The sequence below is a fragment of the Ambystoma mexicanum genome, chromosome 12 (assembly GCF_040938575.1).
Source record: "Ambystoma mexicanum isolate Mex_15411 chromosome 12, UKY_AmexF1_1, whole genome shotgun sequence".
Taxonomy (NCBI): domain Eukaryota; kingdom Metazoa; phylum Chordata; class Amphibia; order Caudata; family Ambystomatidae; genus Ambystoma; species Ambystoma mexicanum.
The window spans coordinates 1,142,325,831-1,142,333,592 of NC_090936.1; the positions used below are offsets into that span (position 1 = coordinate 1,142,325,831).

General features: G+C 47.0%; 1 protein-coding gene across 3 annotated transcripts in view; it reads right to left on the reverse strand.

Moving 5' to 3' along the window:
- The window catches only part of RAP1B (RAP1B, member of RAS oncogene family), a 421,780-nt gene extending 414,245 nt beyond the window's left edge, over positions 1-7,535 (reverse strand). Inside the window, exon 1 of one of the 3 annotated variants that reach the window (XM_069629722.1) lies at positions 7,309-7,535. The gene's annotated coding sequence lies outside the window, so the exon portion shown is untranslated. Of the gene's footprint in view, positions 1-6,352; positions 6,433-7,308 lie in introns of those variants that run through there. The other 2 variants (XM_069629723.1, XM_069629724.1) reach the window with 2 other exon arrangements.
- Positions 7,536-7,762: the final 227 nt, after the last annotated feature.

Below are 7,762 nucleotides of genomic sequence, written 5' to 3' on the forward strand. Positions count from 1 at the left end.
TCTTAGTTTCCATGCTGGATTCAGGTAGCAAGACGAGAAACTTCGCATAGGTGTTTTTTGTTCTCGCCCCCCCCCCCCCCCGATCGGTGCAAGTTTTGTGCAGCGACACAAGAAACTTAGTACAGTTTATTCCAAACCACGTTTGCACTGCCATGAGAAACTTCACACAGATCTTTTTCCTGATGCGTGCTAGGTTCACGCAGTGACACAAGCAACTTTTGCCCTGCTCTTTTTAATACACGGGCCCGACAGATCGTGATGAAGCGGATCGAAATACCAACCGACTTCACTTTCACAGCTGGCGGAAAATAATTTTTACAATTTCGCCCAGCCCTAGTCAGGAGGTCAATAAGGGTTGTTTGGGTAGTTAAGTGCGCTTTAGAATCTTGTGCAGGGTTCGAAATTGAGGGGACTTAGGTGCTATTTAGCTCCTTCTTGCAGCCTAGAGGAGCCTGGTCAGCTTGACCCCAACAGCCACAAGGGGCTACTTTTGCCCCTCCCCCACCCCAGCCAACTGATGCAGAACAAACATGCACATGTAAATGTATCTGTTTATTTGGGACAATCTATAAACATTAGGGCAAATCTATACGACATAAGGGGGTCATAAATAATGACAAAATTATTTTGTCATTATGTGGAAGTTAGATTTGCGGAACTCTATGTACTAGCTCATTTTCCACCAGTGGTAGCTTCTGGTCCCTGGTTCATGCTGGATAATCAGAAACTGCCATCAGCTTTTGCTTATCCAATCCTAACTGCGAACACTGTTGTTTGTCTGTGCGGGCTTGTTCCTATAGGGTGATATGGTTTTGGGACCTTCAGCAGCCACCGTTTCTGCTTAATCACGGTGGAGCCATGGGGGTGTTGATGTGCAGCCTTAACTAGGAGTTGTGTGGAGGAAGTTAGGTTCTACTTTGCACGGTCTGATCACCAAATGGGGTGAGACATGCTTCATTTTCATGAGTGTCTTACAATGGTTTGATTGGCAACTGGTGAGGGAATTGCGATTTTGTAGGCCAGTAGTATTTGAGGGTTGTTGGAGCTTGATGTTGGTCAGGGGGTCTAATGTGCAAGTGGTTTGGTGCTTAGAGGTATTCAGGTATCAAAGTAATTAACAAAACAATAGTCCCATGTCGAGGTTCTTTACTTATTAACGGTGGGATTTTGAAGCCGATTTGTTACCCCGTGACATGTTGTGCCTGCTCTGCTGTTAATCGTAAAAGAGCTAAAAAGGTAATTGAAATGCTGGGCCAGATTCATGGACATTTTTTCCACGACGTGGAAACGAACACCACACTCCGCCCAAAGCTGCACAACCGGGCATAATTTCAGTGGCAGCGGAACCATAAGGCTGATAACTAGCAGAAGCAGATTTCAGTGTGAATGTCCTACTTTTTCGCTTTGGGTGGAAATTGCACCCAACCATTTAGGGTACTAGAATGTGTTGATCTCTTCTGTGGCACCTCAGTTTCACACTGGGCATAGTTATTGTCCTTAACCTCTGTGTGCTGGCCAGAAATCTCACTGAAGTTCCCCCTTCTTTTCACTTAGACTTATCAATCGGGGCCCGCCTGCTCATATCTGTCCACCTCAAACACCCTGTGCTGGTTGCAATGTCTGCCAGGTTCCTGCAGTCCGAGTAGCTTGCTGTGGTCAAACAATATGCTCCAACTGGTTTCTGTCGGGGAGGGACAAGCGCCCGAGTTCTAGTGGCTGCCCATGTCCACATCATGCTTGTTAGCGCCACCCTTACCAGCCTATGCTCAACCCCTGCTGCCAGGTCACCACCTGTTGCTTGTGCTGGACTTTCTCCACTGCTGCTCTTTGCTTGGGCTACTGTACAATTTGGTTACCATCAGGATAAGGCAATCTCCTTTACACCACTGTATCCCCAGACTCAAAGTGGGTCCTGTCGGAACGTGCACTGCCATACCCTGCAAGATCATACCTTTCCACTCCCATCTACATTCTTGTCAACCACTGAAGTTCTGCACGGTTGGCCAACCTTCAACTACAATACTGCTTGAAACCACTGCACATGTTGGGGCCAAATCTACCAAAAGTAGGTCTAACCCTGGGGATTACATCATCAATACAAAGTTACACCTGGACGTTGCATGCAGTTATTCCTAAACAATGCCATTGGTGTAAACAGCGCTTGACAATGGAAATCATTTCTAAAAGATTTGCTCAAGCACACCAACTTCTATAGAGTTAAGCATTGTTTTGACTCCCGACACAAACAACATTACCAACTCAGCAAAACATGCAACCTAACACGCAATAAATGCCACAAACTGACAGTTAATGGTTTGTTGCCTTAGCAGAGAAGTTATTCAAGCATGGTTTTCTTGAAATGCAATGTAACGTGCAGCAATACATTTTCAAACAGCAGACAGTCGTACACAGCCATACCAATGAAGTCTTTCACTCCATCCACGGCAAGCGACACAAACCACTACTCGGTGCACGTTTCACTTTTTGGTAGTGGTTTTATTATGACAGAGCATAATTGTCCGTGAAAGCTGGATGTGGACCAACATGCGCATATAATCTTATGATGCCACTGTGCATGCTCCACGCCCAGCAGAAGCATCCCTTGGCACCTGCATTACGACATGTTAACACACAGATACCAAGGATCCCGAAAGTCAATCAGGATCCGAGGCTTTCAAGCATAATGCACCAACATGGCTTGACATTTCAGAGATTCAATCGGGTGCCCCATGCTACACCCTTACACATCTCAAAGACACATTGGCACCACCAGCATCTCTTCCCACACGGTACTCCTTGGCTCCCCAAATACCCCCAGCTCCACCGGTAGCAATCCCAGCTCCACCGGTAGCAATCTCAATCAGGTTTTAGAAACCTATGCACCCCTGAACATCCGTACACGAGTCCCCTCATTTTCCACCTTCACGCGTTAGGTTATATATACACCTAGCACCACCGCAATGTTCATGGTCTCCAGGCGCTCTGGCGGATATACTTAACAATTAGCATTTGATGGATGATGGAGAAAATTGAAGCTGAAAAATAGCTACCACACTGTGGTGGTTAATAGCATGTATGCAACAGCCAAAGGCAAAAAAGTTCTGGCCCCAGAGCATCCTCACGCCAATAAGGTAACTTCCGGGCCCACAGACGCATCTTCACTTAAGCAAGTTGCCCCAAAACAACGTTTTAGGGCACGGTTGGAGATGCCCAGAGTGCTAAGGCAGAAACACCAAGGTCAGCTACCTTTGGGGCACATCAACCAGCTTTTTCCCCACCACACTTAGTTCTCACTCATGTGTGCATAGGTCAAACATTTGATTATCTTGAACGGATTGTTAAACATGCAACACAAAGTTAAAATCAATGTATGTTATTGGTCTGATGTGTTTAAGTTGCAGAACAGGTGTGAGGGACCAATGCTGCAAGGAGCATGAACGTGGTGTATCCTGAACACAGTATTCTAAATAAAATGTTGCCCCACCTGCCATGGACGGACAGGGGATCACTGCACACAGACAACAGTAATTCGTGCAGGATGACAGTTATTGTGTTCGATTTGGACAATACTGTTTTACTCGATTTATGTATCAGCTGTGATGAACTGTAGTACCAATATAGGCACGCCAAATACAGAAAGTGATTCAACTCTACCTCTCGCTGTCCCCATGGTTAATATGATATGGCATTTATAACGTGCTTGTACAAAGTATTTCTAGTGTTCACATAATGGGTTAATCCTCACGCAGCGTAAAGGACTAGAGATTAAGCACTCCCTCCCAGCAAGGCATTGTTTATAACCTTAACCTGGGGACCAATGAACCTTTAAAAGGATGTGCTAGCAACCTTTCCCAGCACCTCTGGATGCAAGGGTCGATATTCGCCAATAAAGCCAAACTCATACCACCTGGGGTGAAAATCGCAAACGTTTCACTTCCCAGTATTGCGATTGCACTTGGAACTCCAGACTAGTGCAGTGCCCCCAAAAGGTTTACATTAAACAGTGACAGACCAGCTGCCAGCCAGTTCTTTCTGAGCAACTTACATTCAATGCCATAGCATAAAAAAGGAACCCCTGCAGGGTTAACAGGGGCATGAATTGCGCGCAGCAGAGCTCCCTTGCCCAAGCACTTCAGGGGCACTCTGGAGAGACAACATACCGGGACGGATTCGCTGAAGCAATCCCATAGGAAAACACTGTTCAGGCTCTCCGAGTATGCACCGTTTTAGTGCCTACAAAAACATGGCAGGGGTTTTCCACACAGTATGAAAAAAATCAGATGGGTAGACATTGCTCCGGATAAGATTTGGAAGTGCAAGTATTGTTCTTTTAAGTTGGGAGTAAAATGATTTTTAGAGATAGCAAAATTGTAATTTCAATTCCCAATGAGAGTATTGTATAAACTAGTAAGAATGGGCTTTAACTGAAAGATATGTTTTTGTAATATTTATTTCTGTGCACGTAGTTATTCACGCACATTAAAAGATACATTTACTTCTTACAGTCAGACAGTGAAAATAGTTTCTTCCTGTGGTACTACATGCACTACTGGTCCAAACATATCCATGGAGCTCTGAGGTTGAAAGCAGGGGCTCAAGATCCTACATGTCTTTTTCCTATTGGAAGTATTTTTACTCCACATTTTTAATTTTAGGGAGTATTTGCCATAGGGCTGTGGTTAAATATTCCTGCATACTGACTCGTTTAGAAAACCAGTCTACATAATGTGAGTTCACTGAACCTGGTAAAATGGCTAAATAAAACAAACATTTCACCCCTTACATGCAGTAGCTAGTGAAAGTTTGATCAGTGAAGGGGCAGCACTGCACCCTACAGGGAAGATCGTGCTACCGCAGAGGTGAACTGGGAAACTGACCAGTGGAAATGATGTTACTGTCAGAAAAGAAAGAAGGATAACCCATCCGAATGCCAAGAACCACAAACCCTAGTTAAAACATGAAGGAAACACATGATGTCCACAGCAGAAAGTTAGAGGGCACAAGGGGTGCACATCATCTATTCTTGTAGAGGGGGCATTGAGAACTCAGGAAATAGAAAAGCCTTCATCAAAATATTATTCACTCCCCCCTCACAAAAGTACCAGTGTTGGTCACCGGCGAACACTGACACAAATAAGCACTGGTCATGCTCAAGAAACTTATTGCGAAAGTATTTTCTTCAACAGGCAGCTTTCTGTTTGCACTGTAGTATTGTTTATCGTGGCACACTGCTCAATTAAGTACAATATTTCATGAAAGGTTTTCCAAAGGGGCATTTTTTCCCCTTTGATGCAGTTTGTGATAATGACCACATAAAAAGACCACCTGTGGCACACTCGTGCAGGTGGGAAAATTAGTTCAAGAGATTTACACTAGCCCATGTGAGAGTCAACGCAGAGCTTTGCAACAGTAAGTAAAATACAGTAAGTATCTTACTGGCAATGATTTGATGTGGTACTCGCCAACATAAAAATTGTATTTGGAATAACCGTCCACCGCCCCCAGTAACTTGTGCCTAAAAGCTCATAAAAATAAAGCCTTATCGAGGACGTCACTACACCTTCCACAATGCTTGGTTTTTAAAGGCAGAGATCCAGCATTTCTGGGCAGCAGTACAATGCCTTTATTGTGACAGCATTAGCAATTCTCAGAAGGAAGTAGGTCACAGCAGGACAGAAAACGCATTCCTTTAGAATAAAATCCCCATGGTTTCAGACTCTTACCACCAACCATCTGTAAAGGAAACAGACATAAAGCAACAACGTATTCAATGGCGCTTATCAAAGTCTTAAAGCTTTACAGCAACGGAAATAAATACTAATATGTGCTACTGAATTATAATCGCTGACCAATTGTACGGATATTAACAGTAGGAAGCACAAAACAATCTCTGGGTTATTAAAATAACGTCAAACTGAAATCTTTCAATATTGCGCAAATTATGGTTTAAAATGGCAACATGTTTGACTAGTTTGTTTTAACGTACAAGAGACTGTACCCGTTCACTATCCGTTAATAATCGCTCTAAATCAAATAAACGAGAACAGGGGAAACCAGGTCTCCAAGTACGAAGATGCACCGACCGTGCCTTGTAACGAGTAGATTTACTCGCAGCCTGTACAGGCAACAAAACGAAGCCACATCAAGAGAAAGGCAAGAAGCCGGCCCCGAATCGAAGGGGCGTCTCGTAGTGCAACGTGAAGCAGGGAAATACAATGTGATCCATGGAAGCCAGCGCTCTCCTCCTAGCGGTGGAAAGACACTGCTGGACTAAGGCGGGGCACATCTCTTCCAGCAGCCAAAAACTCACAGGAAGCTGCTGAAACAGCTCTCATTACAAGAAGGCATTTACCATCCCCGTAGGCCCTTTAACTCGCAGCCTATGGGGCGAACACCCTCCAACACAGCCCCGTCGGTGCCCCTGGCAGCTCTAAGAGGGCCAACCCGGGACATACAGTGATTTCAAAAGGCGGATCACTTCCGTTTGAAACTTCATCGCCCCTGGGAAAGGATGGGCACGCCTGTCAGAGTTGGGGTGAAGTCTTCCAGGAAGTACGGAACGGGTGGATCGGAGTAAAGATCCCCATTACAACAAGGGTGACACGCACACCAAGAACGAGAGGGGGCGGGCACCCACACCAAGAAGGGGAAGGGCCGTGCACACACCACTGTGGGGGGCTTGAGGAGGCGAGGTCCTGGAAAGGAATGTACAGAGACCCCCCCAAGCACTAATGACAAGGGTGGGGTGGAGCCCACCTCATCAAGGGAAGTGCACTAACGGGATGACTGTCAACCTATTGCAGAAACCCTTACGTGGAGATGTGGCCACCTTTGGCGATGCTGGAGGGAGGGAGGTACCGCCCCACGACAGAAGGCATGCCACCCCTGCTTGGGGTGCACGCCCCAATTAAGGAGCGATATTTCACCTTAACCACAGAAATGTTCTTTTTCTTCCATTGAGCCGGGAGAATAACATCCGATAGGGAAAAACAGGGGCCAACTAGAAGAAATGTATGCTCCAGACGTGCAGTCCACTAGAAGAAAGGTCTACTCCATGCACACACAGAAAAAGGATGAGCCTTTTTAACACACACAAATAAAGGGCATGGCATAGCTTCAAGACGCTCCCTAGGCACCCCCGTGAGTTGGGTTCCTGCAAAGGGCGTGAACAGTTGTCTGTGTAATACTGCTGCCCCTTCCAGCGAGCGCATCTCCCGCATTGTGCACAGCGCTCCAGTGACAGCGCTCCCGGGCCACTCGCCCACCGCTCCCTTCCCTCCCTATGCTCCCCACGGTCCCCGTACTCACTGGTTTCGGGGGTGGGGTGGGGGGCGCCGCCGCTGCAGCCCGCTTGGCGCTACAGACACAGCACTGCTCGGGCTCGGGGTGAGGAGGCGGCGGCTGGAGGTTCCGCCGTGACGTCACGCCGCCAGGCTCGGTTTCCGCTAGTCAGTTCCTAGCCGCCCCAGTTAGTTTGGTAGTGTCTAGTTCCCATCTGAGGAACGGACCCTGGCAACGCTCCGCCTCCTGCGCGTCACGTGACGTGGCGCACGGCACGCTCCCTGCTATGCACGCGGCGCGCTGCGTCCGGCTGTCACGCCTCTTGAGCGGGAAGGTGGTGGACTGGCTGCTGCAGGAGGGGAATCGTGGCTGCTTTCAGGCAGCAGAGATTTATGTTTTACAAGTAATCACATTGCCCTGGAAAATTCCCAAGAAGGCTGAGGATGTGCCCCAGAAGGGGCCAGCCGGCTTGACATTATCC